At 37.1% G+C, this 14,601-nt stretch overlaps 1 protein-coding gene and 1 long non-coding RNA gene across 2 annotated transcripts in view; one reads left to right on the forward strand and one right to left on the reverse strand.

The window, feature by feature from the left end:
- LOC144662795 (uncharacterized) overlaps positions 1 to 14,601 on the reverse strand; it is a 152,900-nt gene that overhangs the window by 8,840 nt on the left and 129,459 nt on the right. The gene's annotated exons all lie outside the window — the stretch shown is intronic.
- LOC144662866 (uncharacterized) lies at positions 7,692 to 10,333 on the forward strand. Its single transcript, XR_013572536.1, has 3 exons — positions 7,692 to 7,918; positions 8,372 to 8,451; positions 9,051 to 10,333. It is a non-coding gene; the product is annotated as an uncharacterized LOC144662866 (long non-coding RNA).

A 14,601-nucleotide genomic window follows, 5' to 3' on the forward strand; every position in this document is an offset into this window, starting at 1 on the left:
ACTGTTAACCATGTTATACAGTGCTTCAAGAACTACGTTATACCCACAAGGATGATATATACATTGTTTTATTTATCAACATGTTGCTTTGATGATCAATAAGTCAAACGCTCTGTGCTTTCATTGCCAGCATCAAAACATTAGTGTAGACAAGACAAGCTTGCTAACAATGAAATGATGATTTTTTTGTTTTAGAGACAATGTTCCTTATTAAAGTTTTTGTGTAGAAATTGCTTCAAATGTAAACCGCAGTGTTTCTACTATCAGTTTACTGTAAAATCATGTTCCGATCCGTGGAATGAAGTTCAAGTTCAAGTTAACCCCGTATCGGAGGCTGGTATACGGGCGGACGGGATTTTGTTTTATCAGCTCTTCGAATGCATCCCGAACATTAATACACCAAGGCAACTGAAAAACTACCGACGCGTAAGTAATTACCGCTTAGGGACAGACTGCTTGGTCAAATCTCCTTGTGTCTGATTACAATAATACTTACACGTCACTTTGTGTTGTGTATGTTCCATAAAGTAATCCCTCATAAGCAGTCCACTTAACAGGCAACCGGCCCTGGTTGGAGAATAAGAACATTTAAACGAGTTTAGTCAGACACATTCAATAGGTGACTATTTTTTATATAAATAATTATGTATTAACTCAACAATCATCTTTCCCCATCGTACCCCAGTCGGAATTTAACCAATATTTCAAGTGTACACACACAATCTTAGAAACACTGAGTCACATTGTTATATCCCTAGACCAAGAACGGAGTCTGCGAAAGGGAGCCTACACTACAGGGATCTGTTCTGTGGAACAAGATCCCATGAGTGATCAGTCAACTGCCCAGTTTGAATATTTTAAGGTATCACGGAAGGAAAATTGGCGTTTACGTTCCAAGCGAAATTGTGTGCAAACCATCAATGGTAACCCCAATAAAAAATATATTTTCTGGAAGCTTATTGAATAAAGATTGTAATTTTGGATTTTGTTTTGATCATATAGACCATAAAAAGCAACGTCAGCATTTTGTTTGCAATAATGATGTTGCGCAACTTTAGGTTTATTTGAGAACACATTTACATGAGAGCCTAAACTTTTATGTGGAATTTGATCTACATATATTGCTCTGAAAAACGGTGTCTCAGATTTTTCTTTTCTTGCTCCATTAATTTTTTATGAATTTTTAAACTTTAAAATGGCGTTTTTAGGGCTTCTTTAACATTAAACATTCATGAAAAATTAATGGAGCAAGAAAAGAAAAATCTGAGACACCGTTTTTTAGAGCAATATATGTAGATCAAATTCCACATAAAAGTTTAGGCTCTCATGTAAATGTGTTCTCAAATAAACCCAAAGTTGCGCAACATCATAATTGTAAACAAAATGCTGACGTTACTTATTATGGGATATATGATGCAAACAAAATCCCTCATTAGAATCTTTATTCAATAAGCTTTCAGAAAATATAAACTTTATTGGGGTTACCATTGATGGTTTGCATACAATTTGACTTAGAACGAAAACGCAAATTTTCCTTCCGTGATACCTTAAAAGTTTATTGCATGGGAAAGGTTATTTGTAACACATAAACTAAAGAAACCTTGATTACAATTTGTTTTATTCCACTTAATCTTTTTTTAAATGAGTAGTTCTATAGTTAATGTACTCTGGTGTAAATTCACAGACTCCTAGGAAGAACATGTAAATATCATATGACTTTGTGTACAAATTAAAAGATTGATGATGACGTTGACTGTGACTGACTTGGTAAGGCCAAATGGTCAACTAATGGTGCAAACCACACAAGAAATCAAACCAAATTAGTCAGTAAAAATTTATAAATTCTCACCCGACTTTGTTTGGTATAAATATCATCCTGGTGAACATTCCTCGCCATCCCAAAATCTGTCACCTTACACTTCTCTCCTTCACCAACAAGAACATTTCTAGCCGCCAAATCACGATGGATTATCTGAAACGTTTGAATGTTACTCGTGGTATATTCAGCTCAGTTGGGATCACTAGATATTTCAATAATAAAACTACATGACAAGGGAGAGCGCAAGTAACCCTTAAATAGGCCTGACATTCCTATATGTCCCGGCCCCAGTCGTGTGAAGGGTGGATAACGCTATCCACCAGATTAATCGCTATCCAGTGGATACTGCTTGATGAAACATACTACGCTATCCACCGGATTAATCGCTATCCAGTGGATACTGCTTGATGAAACATACTGCGCTATCCACCATGCAGATTAATCGCTAGCCAGTGGATACTGCTTGATGAAACATACTACGCTATCCACCGGATTAATCGCTATCCAGTGGATACTGCTTGATGAAACATACTACGCTATCCACCGGATTAATCGCTATCCAGTGGATACTGCTTGATGAAACATACTACGCTATCCACCAGATAGTGATTCATCAGGTGGATAGCGTTATCCACCTTCCGAACAACTGGGGCCTGGATTTTATTTGAAAGCATCATAAGAGAGACATTTACAAGACAAGAAGCCACTTCATCTCGTTAGTAATCACTAACGGCCCGGTTACTGCGTCTAAGCGCTATATAACAACTCAACGGCTGCAAGGGATACTATCCAACTAGCCGACACCCAGTAACATTCTCTATGAATGTTACTGACAAGTGCTCCTTTTCTTAGCGTAAATATTAATCTTTTCATTTTTCAAATTTTGTGACACACAAGCTGCAGTGCATGTTTATCTTACCTTGCTTGAACAGAGGTAGCTCATTCCATCAGCGATCTGCCAGGCAAATTGTATCAGCTGCTGTGACGTCAGATTTGTCTGAGGTTTTACATCCGGGTCTTTAAAGTACGTGTCATTAAGGCCACGACTCTTTCTCAAGTAGCCCAACAGATCACCATAAGGTATGTACTCAATAAGGACAAGCAACGGTTCTGTCAAAAAACAAACCGTTCCTTGTTTAGTGCTTGAAGTGATTAGAGTAAAGAGAAACAGTTCAAGATATTCCCTTTAATTACATGCTGTTTATGTCTAATCACATACACAAATTTTGTATTTTACCAGATTCTGTAACACATCCTATTAGCTTGATGACATGAGGATGAGGCTTTAGTATCTTCAATAACTCCAGTTCTGACAGCAGGTCTTTCTTGTCTGTTTTTGGCGCATTTTCTTTACAAAAAAGAAATGAAAGTAGTTTTTGTACAGCTGTTTGAGCTCTTTTATAACTTGGTACTTGTTAAGCAAACAAACAAAACAAACAAATAACTAACTAAATAACTACAAGTGAAATGGTATCAAACTTTCCTGTTGATTTTACCTTCGAGTCTTACTGTCTGAGATGATGTGTCTTTTTTATCGAATAATCAGTGAATTATAATCAAGTCGCTTTGTTGTACTTTTATCAGGGTGAACCTGAGACGAAATGGGGGTACTTGTGTAGAGCCAATTTACAATATACCAGTCTAGAAAATTTAGAGAGACTATGATAGTCAGCGTTAGCTGTTTTTGATAAGTTAAGTAAAAAAGTTTGTGTCTGAGACAAGTGGTCCATACAGCCAGATCTTATCCCGGTTTCTGAAGCATTTAGCGACTAGAAGTATTACCACTCCTCCCTGGATGGGATGGTAGTCCATCGCAGGGTTTCCCCCTTAGCAGTAAATTCGCCGGTAACCAACTATACACCTGGGAGAGGCACTGTGAGAGTAAAGTGTCATGCCCAAGAACACAACTCAGCGCCCCGGCCAGAGCTGGAACCCGGGCCGCTTGACTCGGAGTCGAGCGCGATAACCATTAGGCCACCGCGCCTCCCACTGTTTTTGATAAGTGGTTTCCAGAAAAAGCTATAAACTACTTTGGTCTGTCTTTGTACCTCCACAATGCAGCGATGTTTAAAAATACCGATACTCTTTTACCGATTGTACTTCATACATTACCAACGCACCTTTTAGCATTTTAACGGCTACGGTTTCCTTTCCCTTTACTCCATTGATGTTCATAACTGTTGCCTTGGCAACTTGACAGAAAGCACCCTTTCCAATCACTTTTGAGATTTCAACATGTTCTCGACTAACTTCCCAGTTCTTTAACTTCTTTGCTGGATTAGGTGACATGTACTCAGAGATGGTTTGATGTGTTTTGTTTAATGATGTGCTTTCTAACGGAGGCGACTGTGCGACTGTAGATTCCTCATCACTTAACATCAAACCGTCTGCGAGGTTTACATAGGCTTCACTAACTTGAAGTGGCGCAGTTTGATCCTATAAGCAAGGTGATAACAAAAGCTTCAACACAAAATAACGGCATGTTTGCTAACTAATTGAGATTAGTACTTCTATAAAAACTTCTTCTTCTTAGGTTTACATTTTTTTTTTCATAAGGAGGCAGCGTGGCCTAGTGGTTAGGACGCTGGACTTGTCTCGGTTTCAAATCTTCCTCCCTGTCACCGGATGGATTTGAGTTGAGTGGTCCCGAATTCAACTCCTCCACGCTTTAATAATAATAATAATAATAATAATAATAATAATAATAATAATAATTTTTTTTTTAATAATTAATAATTAAAATAAACACTTTATTAACCAATTTCTAAAAGAATTACAATGATTTGACTATTGGAATAAGAACTTTATATATAAACATATTATTTACATAGTAATAAAAACAGTGTCTTTAAAAATGTAGAAAAATAGTAAAAGCGACTTCGAGAGCAATAATAATAATAATAATAATAATAATAATAATAATAATAATAAAGATATTTTAGCAGGGAGCCCACGTCACAAAAAAGTGGTTTTTAGTGGGGCCCTTTGTAAATAGGAAACTGGTTAGTCTAGTATTAAGTTATATTGTTTTTTCTTGTTTATATATACCTCTACTTTTGTGACATACATGAACTGATGACGGATGTTGAGAAATTTATTTTCCTGAGATGTTTAATTTACATTTATAATTACCTGGATATTTTCTTTACTTTTACCATTGTAGCGGCAACTACAAAAATTGAACAGAACATGAACTATAAGAAAAGAAAATAGCAGCAAGGAAGCCACTAGATAAAACAAATACCAATAAAATAAAAAGAAACAGAAAAGTAGCAAACGCGAGTGAACAAAGAATCAATAACTGACTTCAGTTTGTTTTGTTGCAGGCCAAGAAAAGATTGTAGCCGGACGTTGATAGCATAGATTTAATTATAGAAACCAAAAAGAGCTTTGCGTAGCAGGTTTACGTAACATTTCAATTCAACTTATTTTTTACGTTTTGTGGCGTGTTTACAATAATTGCATGAACTATACTGCAAAATTGTAAGTTTATACTTCCACCTACCTTGTGTTATTCGAAGAAACTATAAAAAGAGATAAATATACATTTGTCATTATCTTTTACGATCACTACAGTTAAAGTGTTCACCTTCTCAAAACTGTAACTACCCTGGCATTCTACACAAGAAATAATTAAATTAACAGTTCACGGTATCACGATGAGAAGTTCTATGAGGTATAACGACATTTATTATATCTCTGAGATAGTACGCACGCTGTGATTGGTCAATTTTACGGGCCGTATTCTGCAGTACGGCCCGCGAAGGTTGACTGAGAGTTCTCCTGATGCCGTATGCTGTACGCCTTTGCAAGTTGAAATGTCTCGCGAAGAAGATTTTCAAAACTTCCTACAACGTTCGCAGTCAGAGGAAAAAAGCAAGGAAAAAAGGCGAAGCGAAGAAGGTCTACCGAACTTTAAACTCAATTTTTGTGATCCGTTGGGAGGAGAACACTTCCCTGCTGTGGCGGACTTCGAGCAACCCGAGCAGGATTCAAGTCAAGAACTTGAAAGTTTCATCAGTGCCGAGAAATCTGCAAACACGGTCAAGAAGACGACAAGTGAATGGAAACGGTTCGAAAATTATTGCCAAGAGCAGACTGATGGAACATTTCATGAAGAAACCGTACCTGCTAACGTCCTCGATAAGCTCCTTGGAAATGCGATGAGTACGAGCCAGACAGCATTCCAAGCTTTCAACGAAGCATTCAACGCCGCCTAGCACCTCTAGGGAAGACACAACTTAGCATTACGTGGACGGCGATATCTTGGGATTTTTTCAAGTAGTTCATTCAAACTTTATATGTGTTTTTTCGTTCAGTATTTTCTAGAAACACTGCCATAAGTTTTCGAAAGTTTGATAAGGTAATAAAAACATGTTGTCAATCGCGGCAACTTTCGTTGCCAAGCAAGGAACTTTAGAAGTTATTTCAAAGGAAACTTGCACTGTATCTAGTTTTCATCCTGTCACTGAAATTACTGTAAAACTAATTGCAGAAATAAAGTAGTGAAGGCTGGATTCAAACTATCTTTATACGCTTATCAATCAAGCTATTAAACGGCCGAATTGTTTACAAAAGCCAATGAAATTCACTCGTCCTTTCGCAGCCGCTTCCCGCACGCTTTACTTGAAATGTTTTCTTCTCTCCAGAGAGAGAGATATAATAAATATCTTATTAACCTCGTTTTCTCGTTCCGTACTGTACAATACGGATCTTCGTTTTTCCTGGTCGATGTATGGCCCGCGCGCTTCGCGCTTGGGCCATACATCGACGGGAAAAACGAGGATCCGTATTTTACAGTACGGACCTCGAACTCGATTAATAAGAGGTATATATTGCGAAAGGTTCTTCCAATTACAGTTTTCACATCGTAATTTGTACGTTTTCTAAAAGAACACACAAACATTGAGAAAAGATTTCTCCTTCATAAACATCATATAATTTCATTTAAAATCTTAGTATCCGCAGCGCCACGCCAAAAACGGCCCAGCGATACTATAACAACATAATAATTATAAAAACAATATATAATTATAATAAAAACCTTCCCAAAATCCTTTGCAGCTGAAAAATCGTCAATGCGAAATAACTTGGTCAATTTGAAGTCAGCAGGAGTAGTACGTCGTATAGAAATAACTCTTACCAAAAACTACTTATTTTATAAGTCGTAGGTTGATGACGTCATTAGTCACGTGACTTTGCTCAGAAGTTCGTTTTTGCTCACTGTGACGAAAATAGTTTATTACTTAAAAAGCAGTCATTGCAGTTTGAAGCACATTGGTGTGAGGCATTTCGGACTGCCCAGGTACCGAACAAAATATCAAAATTAAGGTAGCTATGCACAATTTTCAAAAAATGGGAGTCTGGGTACAAGTGCGTATCTGGCGTTGCATCAAATGCGAGGTAATAAGAAATTACATGTTGGTAGATAATTATATGTGAAGTAGTTTTTAATTAATCCCATTGTTATGACGTCATCGATCACGTGACCAGAACGGATCACATTTTTAAATTCGCTTGAAATCTTTACTAGAACCTTTCTCTTAGGATCTTTTTGAGCAAAGTTGTAGTTTTTTAAATAGTGTTTTGAAAAATGGCCATTATTACTTTTTCGTGAAAAAGTACGGTAGTAAAAAGTACAATTGAAAAGTTTGTCGGCTTCCTACTCAACGACCATTTGCATTTGAAATAAAAGAAAATTTTGCCAAAGGCTTGAGTGTATGCTCTTTATTATAGCGTGATCAGTTTCTTTTCATTGTAATTGCTTTGAGCGAGGTTGAATGTAATTTCTTTCAGACAAAGGAGTGGCGCTTGGGGAGAGTTTAAGCTGTGTCCCCCCTAGTCCCCCCTGCTTGCGGATTCCCCGCGGTCCGTATTGCGGGCGCATTTTCAAAATGGTGTCGATCTAGTGTTTTGATTTTGCAATTTCGAGTTCTATAGGATAGTTTTGTCAATGTTCTTTCTTCTTGACGCGATCACGAGTCCCGAAACAAAGGGTATTCGATATCCTTTATTTGTATTCCCGATACTGGAGAAGAATATGGAATGAGGAGAAACGGTGGAAGCTTTTCGCACAAACATTTCTAACAGAGACTTCAGGTAAGCGTTTCTCATTGTACTATAATTTAATTTTGAACACTGGCTTAAGCTTATGTCTTCGGCGTTTATGTGAAGATTAAAAAAAAGTGCTAAAGATAGAATCGTACTAAAACTAAGCTGGTCTTACTGACTTAGCTCACTGGAATTAAAGCCGAAAAGATCTTGTAGATTTTGAGGCGATAGTGTTATAGTAATGTCACTCAGTTCGTCGAGGCATGTAATTGTTATTTATATTTGTCATCTGAATGTTAAGCTACTTCAATTTAATAAGAATCGCATCCTTTAATTATTTATACGTGAGGAAATGTTTGTCAAAATATTGACCATGTGGTCATTTCCGGCCGCAAAGAAATAAATGAGACCATTTCTGAAGTTTAAATTTCTATCTTTCCATGATGTGTATTGTATTGCCAGACATAGACTGACGTTTCTTTTGCATTTTTTTGTATACAGGTAATTTGTGGGATTATTAGAATGTCTAATTTGTAAACAGGATTTACAGAATTCTGAACTGAGGACTTTCTGAATTGCTGGTGAGTTAAACTATGGATCATAACAAGTTCAGGCAGTTATTGATCTCTTCAGCCAATCTCAGCAATTTCCATCCTCCTCTCTTCACACATTCACTACCTGAGACATTTTTTAAAAGATCTACTTTTTGACCAGACATTTGCCTATGTTATAAAAAAGCTGTTTGATATTTTTTTAAGGCATGTATTTTCAGTTGTTGGATGGCCTTAGTAGCATTTTAAACTACAGCTAGCAATGTAAAAAATTCAGATGAAGACTGACATTTTTTTCTGCAAAATTATGATTAATAAAAGGAAGGGTGCAAAGAAAATTGATTTGTTCCTGGCCTGACCCAGGTAGACTGTGCAAGGTGAAACCATTATATGCTTGCCCAAAGTCCCATGTTTCTCTGGAAAGATCAACAACAACAAATAAAAATCCATAAATTTCATTTGGCTATCTAGCAAGTGGAAAAAATTATTGAATCCACTAGCCCAACATGAAAGCAGTCAGTTTTTTTTTCACACACTGAAAAAGGCCATTCAATATACAGTCTGCATGCTGGAAAAATAGCAATTTCATCAAAATAAACAGTTTTTGTTTGTTTTGTTTCTATTTACAGGTGACTTGAAGAGTGCAATGGCATTTCTCTTAGTCAAAATGAACTCAAAAATACACATTGTGTTAATGTAATAAAATTGTCACATGATTGATTCCCACATGTTGCCAGTTTAAACCTGAATATACTTTAGTGACTTTTATAGCTATTTTATATGTAATATGAACATCCCAGAACCCAATAAGGCTACATGTGAATACTGACACTTTATTACATGTAAGTTTTGAAACCATTCTGGGTTCATGACAAAACTATTTTGTTTTGGCATGATTGTAGATTACCCCGGCACTTTTTTGCATAACTGAAATGACTGCCACTGCAGTCCGCAGTCACCATACAAATATCAAAAATTATTTCATGCTGAACTGATTTTAATGTCACCGCAGTCCACGGTCCACGGTCCGTCACAAAAAGTTTGGTGTTTAGATTGGCTGCCACTGCGTAGTCACGCATTTCTTGTCTGTCACCGTGGTCCGCAGTCCCATAGTGAACATATGGGACAGAATGTTTTGTGTTTAGAGAGGCCTACTTATTCATTTCGGTTAGCCTAAAATGCACTTTGGTTAGCCTGTTCACGGTTAGCTATCTATATTTGTAAGGGCAACACTATATATTGTTAACATGTAGAATTCTGGGTACACTACGGACTGCGATTTGGTTGCTTGCGGTTAGCCTTTATATTGTGTTCAGGATATCTACTGTTCTTAAATCCACTACGGGACTGCGGACCAGGGTGGCAGGCGATTATAACATTTACTAGCATTTCTTAGAATCGACTACGGGACTACGGGCCCTGGTGGCAGGCGATTAGCAGACTTTGTATTATTTTCAAATAAAACACTATGGGACTGTGGACCGCGGTGGCAGGCAACTATAACAATTGAATCCAATTTTGATCAATGGACTGCATGACTGCGGACTGCGTTATGAGTGAAATATAACTTAACAACAAAATTTCACTGCGGACTGTGGACCACGGGAGCAGATGAATAATGGCGGGGTATTCTACAATTGCTCCTTTGTTTCAATAAAAATAATGAAATTACAGAGAATTTACGAAATTATTATCGCAGACCATAAATTTACTCTAGCACAGGCTTAAGTGTCTTCAATAGTGTAAAGGTCGGGACAACTTATGCGACTTGACAGGTCACGGCGACAAGTCGCTCCATGTGTACTGCTTACAACTAAGTCGCTGCAACAAGGTGTTTGTTTGGTGCACAAACAGCTAATTTTCCATATTCAATATGGCGAAAATAAATGGCGCGCTCTCAAACCAGTTTGAATTCGTGCAACACGTCGCAGGGACAAAATTCTGTTGCAGCGACACAGTTTGTCGCATGTCACACTAGGCGACTGTCGCAGCGGCGTGTTGCAGCGACGTGTTGCCTAGTGTGTCCAGACCTTAATGGCAGTTTAATTATAATGTGTGGTTCCAAAAATATCCATACCTACCCCAAGATTGGACCCTTCCGACCCCCTGGAACTTTCAGTTTAGCTTCATACTTTATTTTAAAAATTTGGGCTATTGCGCCCTCCCTCCCCTTCGGAATTTCCATTGACCATCCTTAGGGCGAGTATCAAATTTTCTGGAACCGCACAATGTAGGCATTTACTTATAAAAGTACTGTAAGCTGCAGATTTATTCAGACTAATCTCTTTTTTAACCTTTTCACATTTTCCTGTTTTCTATGGAATATATAATTATATATTGTTTTTACCGGTTTCACTTGTAATAATAATAATAATAATAATAATAATAATAATAATAATAATAATAATAATAAATAATTTACTTATATTGCGCAATTATCAATTTAAAAATTTTCAATTGCGCATTACAATATAGTTAAAAAAAATAAAAATTTAAAATTTAAATTCACAAGCTAAAAAAGTTTAAAATGTATATGACTATAAAAAGAAATGTACAATTAAAAAGCTTTTAAAAATAAAAAGGTCTTGATGGCTTACTTGAAACTTTGCATAGATGACATGTTTCTTATTTCACTTGGAAGATCATTCCATAATTTAGGGGCGGCCACTACAACTCACTGAAGGTACGTACTTGTGAAACAAAGTTATCAGTTGATTCTTTAAACAACTTATTCAGCCATACTTAACTTAACTACTGTTCAGTTTCCAGGTTTTTAAAGAACAAAACCAAACACTGAATGAAAAATTGACTTTAAAAATATACAATATTTTAAAGACGTTAGACGAGGATCTGTCCAGACAAACAAATTAAAGAGTTGCGAGGTTCTGGTTCACGTATTAAATCAGTAAGTATATTTATACCTACACGAGGCGGCGCGGTCTAAAGACGTTGATTAAAAGATTTTTAGAATATTACCTTGATCATTGCGTCTTCTGTAAAGCATAATTGCCATCACATTGATAATGACAAGGAAACCGATGACAGATGAATAAATAGCATGAAGTTTTATTTCTTTGGTCCAACTGTCATCTGAAATAATGAGAGAAGTGGGTAAAGGCTGTGGATCAAGCTCAAGACTTTTAAACCATAGTTTAATTTAGCTACACGTTAGTCGTTTTGTAACATTGTTATGCCCTTTTTAAACATTCCTTTCCTGTACTTTGAAATACTTAACGGTAACGTTACATTACATTAAATTACATTACATTACATTACGCCATTCCATTCAAAAGTGAGTTGTGCGGAATGTGATTGCGATACTTTGCCATGGTTTTTCGACTTGTTGGCTCAGAGATTTGAACAAGGAATACATAACACTAACTTGCGATACAACGTTTTTTTCATTGTTAAAAACAAACTTACCCTCTGACTCGTTTTTCGTAAAGTTTGCTGAGAACAAAAAGTTGAAATGTGTGAATGTTAGATCTTTAGCATGAAAACGACGCGCTACAGACAAGTCGAGTTATTGTGTTTAATATAACAATACTTATCTCTGGTGAACATGCAATTACTGTCTCCGATTTTAGTTTTAATTTCTAGTAAGAAAGCCATTTGGAGAACATTTAATCTCATTCTCTGTCACCTCTTTTTACTGTGCCATTACTGAAATGTAAACACGATGTAATAACTTCGTAACATTACAATTAGGATCATTAGTTAATATATTTTTTTGTTCCGGAAAAATAGATATTTAATGGCTTGTACATTCAGGAAATAAGGGAGATAGAACGAAAGGATGCAGTTACCGGTTTAAACTACAGTAGAACCTCGGTAACTCGCACTCGGATAACTCGAACTCGCCCACTAACTCCAATTAAGTCCCATCTCCCTTGGCGGATTTAACCCCACTTTTCAGTAATTTTTACTCGGTTAACTCAAATTTGGATAACTCGAATTCCCCGCTAACTCAAACTAAATCTTGTTTCCCTTGATCACAATTTACCCCGATAACTCGAGTTGTGGTTCTAAAACTCGCCTCGGATGCCCATTAAAATATCCCTTTAGCTCGACTTCCTGTCGCCTTATCGGTTTCAACACTAAATGATGCACTACAGCAATTTGATTTTCATTAGTGAAATAAACAGTTCACGTATCTGACAGTGATTTCTCACTCTTGTCCTGAGAATGTATGGTCGTGTTAGCCAGTTTCTGGCGAGAAAAGTTTAATTTGCACGGTATTGCATACTGTTGTGCTGAAACATAAGTTAACTATCAATTTATAACCTGGCAAATTAAATATTTAATCGACCCCGATAACTCGAACTGTTTATCGTTTCCCTTTAGACTTCCGAGTTGGCGTGGTTTTACTGTAATGATAACCTTCCGCTATGGGAGGCGCGGTGGCCTAATGGTTAACTCGCTCGCCTCTGAGTCGAACGGCCCGGGTTCGAGGCCTGGCCGGGGCGCTGCGTTGTGTTCTTGGGCAAGACACTTTACTCTCACAGTGCCTCTCTCCACCCAGGTGTATAAATGGGTACCGGCGAATTTACTGCTGGGGGGTAACCCTGCGATGGACTAGCATCCCATCCAGGGGGGAGTAGCAATACTCCTAGTCGCTTAATGCTACGGAAACCGGGATAAGCTCCGGCCTGTATGGGCCACTAGGCTCGAAGCAGACTTTACCTAAGCTTCCGCTATTTATAGGAAAACATTCTTAGAAGTGCAAACGAGCTTCGAGTCAACTATTATAATCGGTATGTCAACACAAAACTCTTCAGTTTTTACATGTTAAACCAACAACCACGTAACCGACAGTCTGTAGCTTACCATTATCATAAAAAACTAGACAGAGTAAATGTGATATTTGTACATACTTGTTTGTAAGGGCAAATCACTTGGATCAACATCCAATGTGGAGTTGACCCTGAATGAACCCAGTCTTCCATCAGTAATTTCATCCTGTAGTGGTATTAAAGGATCATTGGCTGATTTCCCAAACAGCAGCTTAACAATGGCCACAACGCTACCCGGTCTAGAAACACGTACAAACGATACAAAATCATTGAAAACCGATTTCAATGAGCATTACTAGAATAAAACAAAGTGTTAGGAGTAGTATATAAACAGCACTTAGGAATAGGGGGTCTTAAGCTCAGTTTTTACAACAACCCTTTTAACTCTTACACAAACACTTTCGTTGAAAGGGGAATGCCTTAGTGAATTTTTTTTCTTGTAGAAATGTTTTACGAATCATCCGAAAACTATACAACAATATCATCCGGCAGCCAAAAAAATACAAGGGCCATGGCATATGGCAGGGAATTTTGATACACGACTAAAATCAACTGAACAGGTTACAAATGATACCTTTTACATTTCTTCGAGCTTATCTGAAGGTTATATATGTGGTTTTATGTGTGCAGAAGATTAAAAGCTATTGATGATTGTAATTACTGTCTTTGCGATTAACGACCAGCCATTCATTCGCTGAAGCAGTAAGAATGAAATTAAGTTTTATTCAGACCCGCAAGTTAATTTTGAAGGTAAAAATGCTGATCATGCACTCCCTCCACATACTGTAATGGAAATGTTCGGAATAATGCCAGCGCTATGCATAAGGATGTACCTGAATTCTTCAACTGACACCTTGTAAAGCTCCTTTCCAGAATTCTGTCCATAGACATTCCAGATCTAAAGACAAATACGTTAAAGGAATTGCTTTCTACCAAACAGAACTTACATTTAAAAAATTGTCAAAAACGTAGAATGCTGACTATTTCAATGACTTTGTTATAATGTTCAGACGTATTGGGGGATGGGGGAGGTGGATGGCACCTCGCCCTCGTGGATTTTCGCAATTTTGAAAAGTAGATTTACTTTGCAATGCTAAACCTTTACGTGGCTGGTCATTCATCAGCTACATCAAATGCTTGTCTTCGATTTATTGCATTGCCATGGAAGCCACATTTTGACATACGGGTTTTTTCCTCTTTTTGCACATAACTTTCCTTTTTTTAGTTTTCATAAGCAAGGTGGTAGACATTTTAGACTCTTTTGACCTCTTAATAACATTCCGAAATGAATATATGAAAATCATATATTTGTACTGCGGATATACATTTCAAGCAAATGAGAGATCATCGCAGTAATGTACTCAATTTAGTAGTTGAGAAAAGCAAG

Source organism: Oculina patagonica, chromosome 8 (assembly GCF_052425735.1).
Source record: "Oculina patagonica isolate OP01 chromosome 8, crgOcupat, whole genome shotgun sequence".
In the NCBI taxonomy this organism is placed as follows: Eukaryota; Metazoa; Cnidaria; class Anthozoa; order Scleractinia; family Oculinidae; genus Oculina; species Oculina patagonica.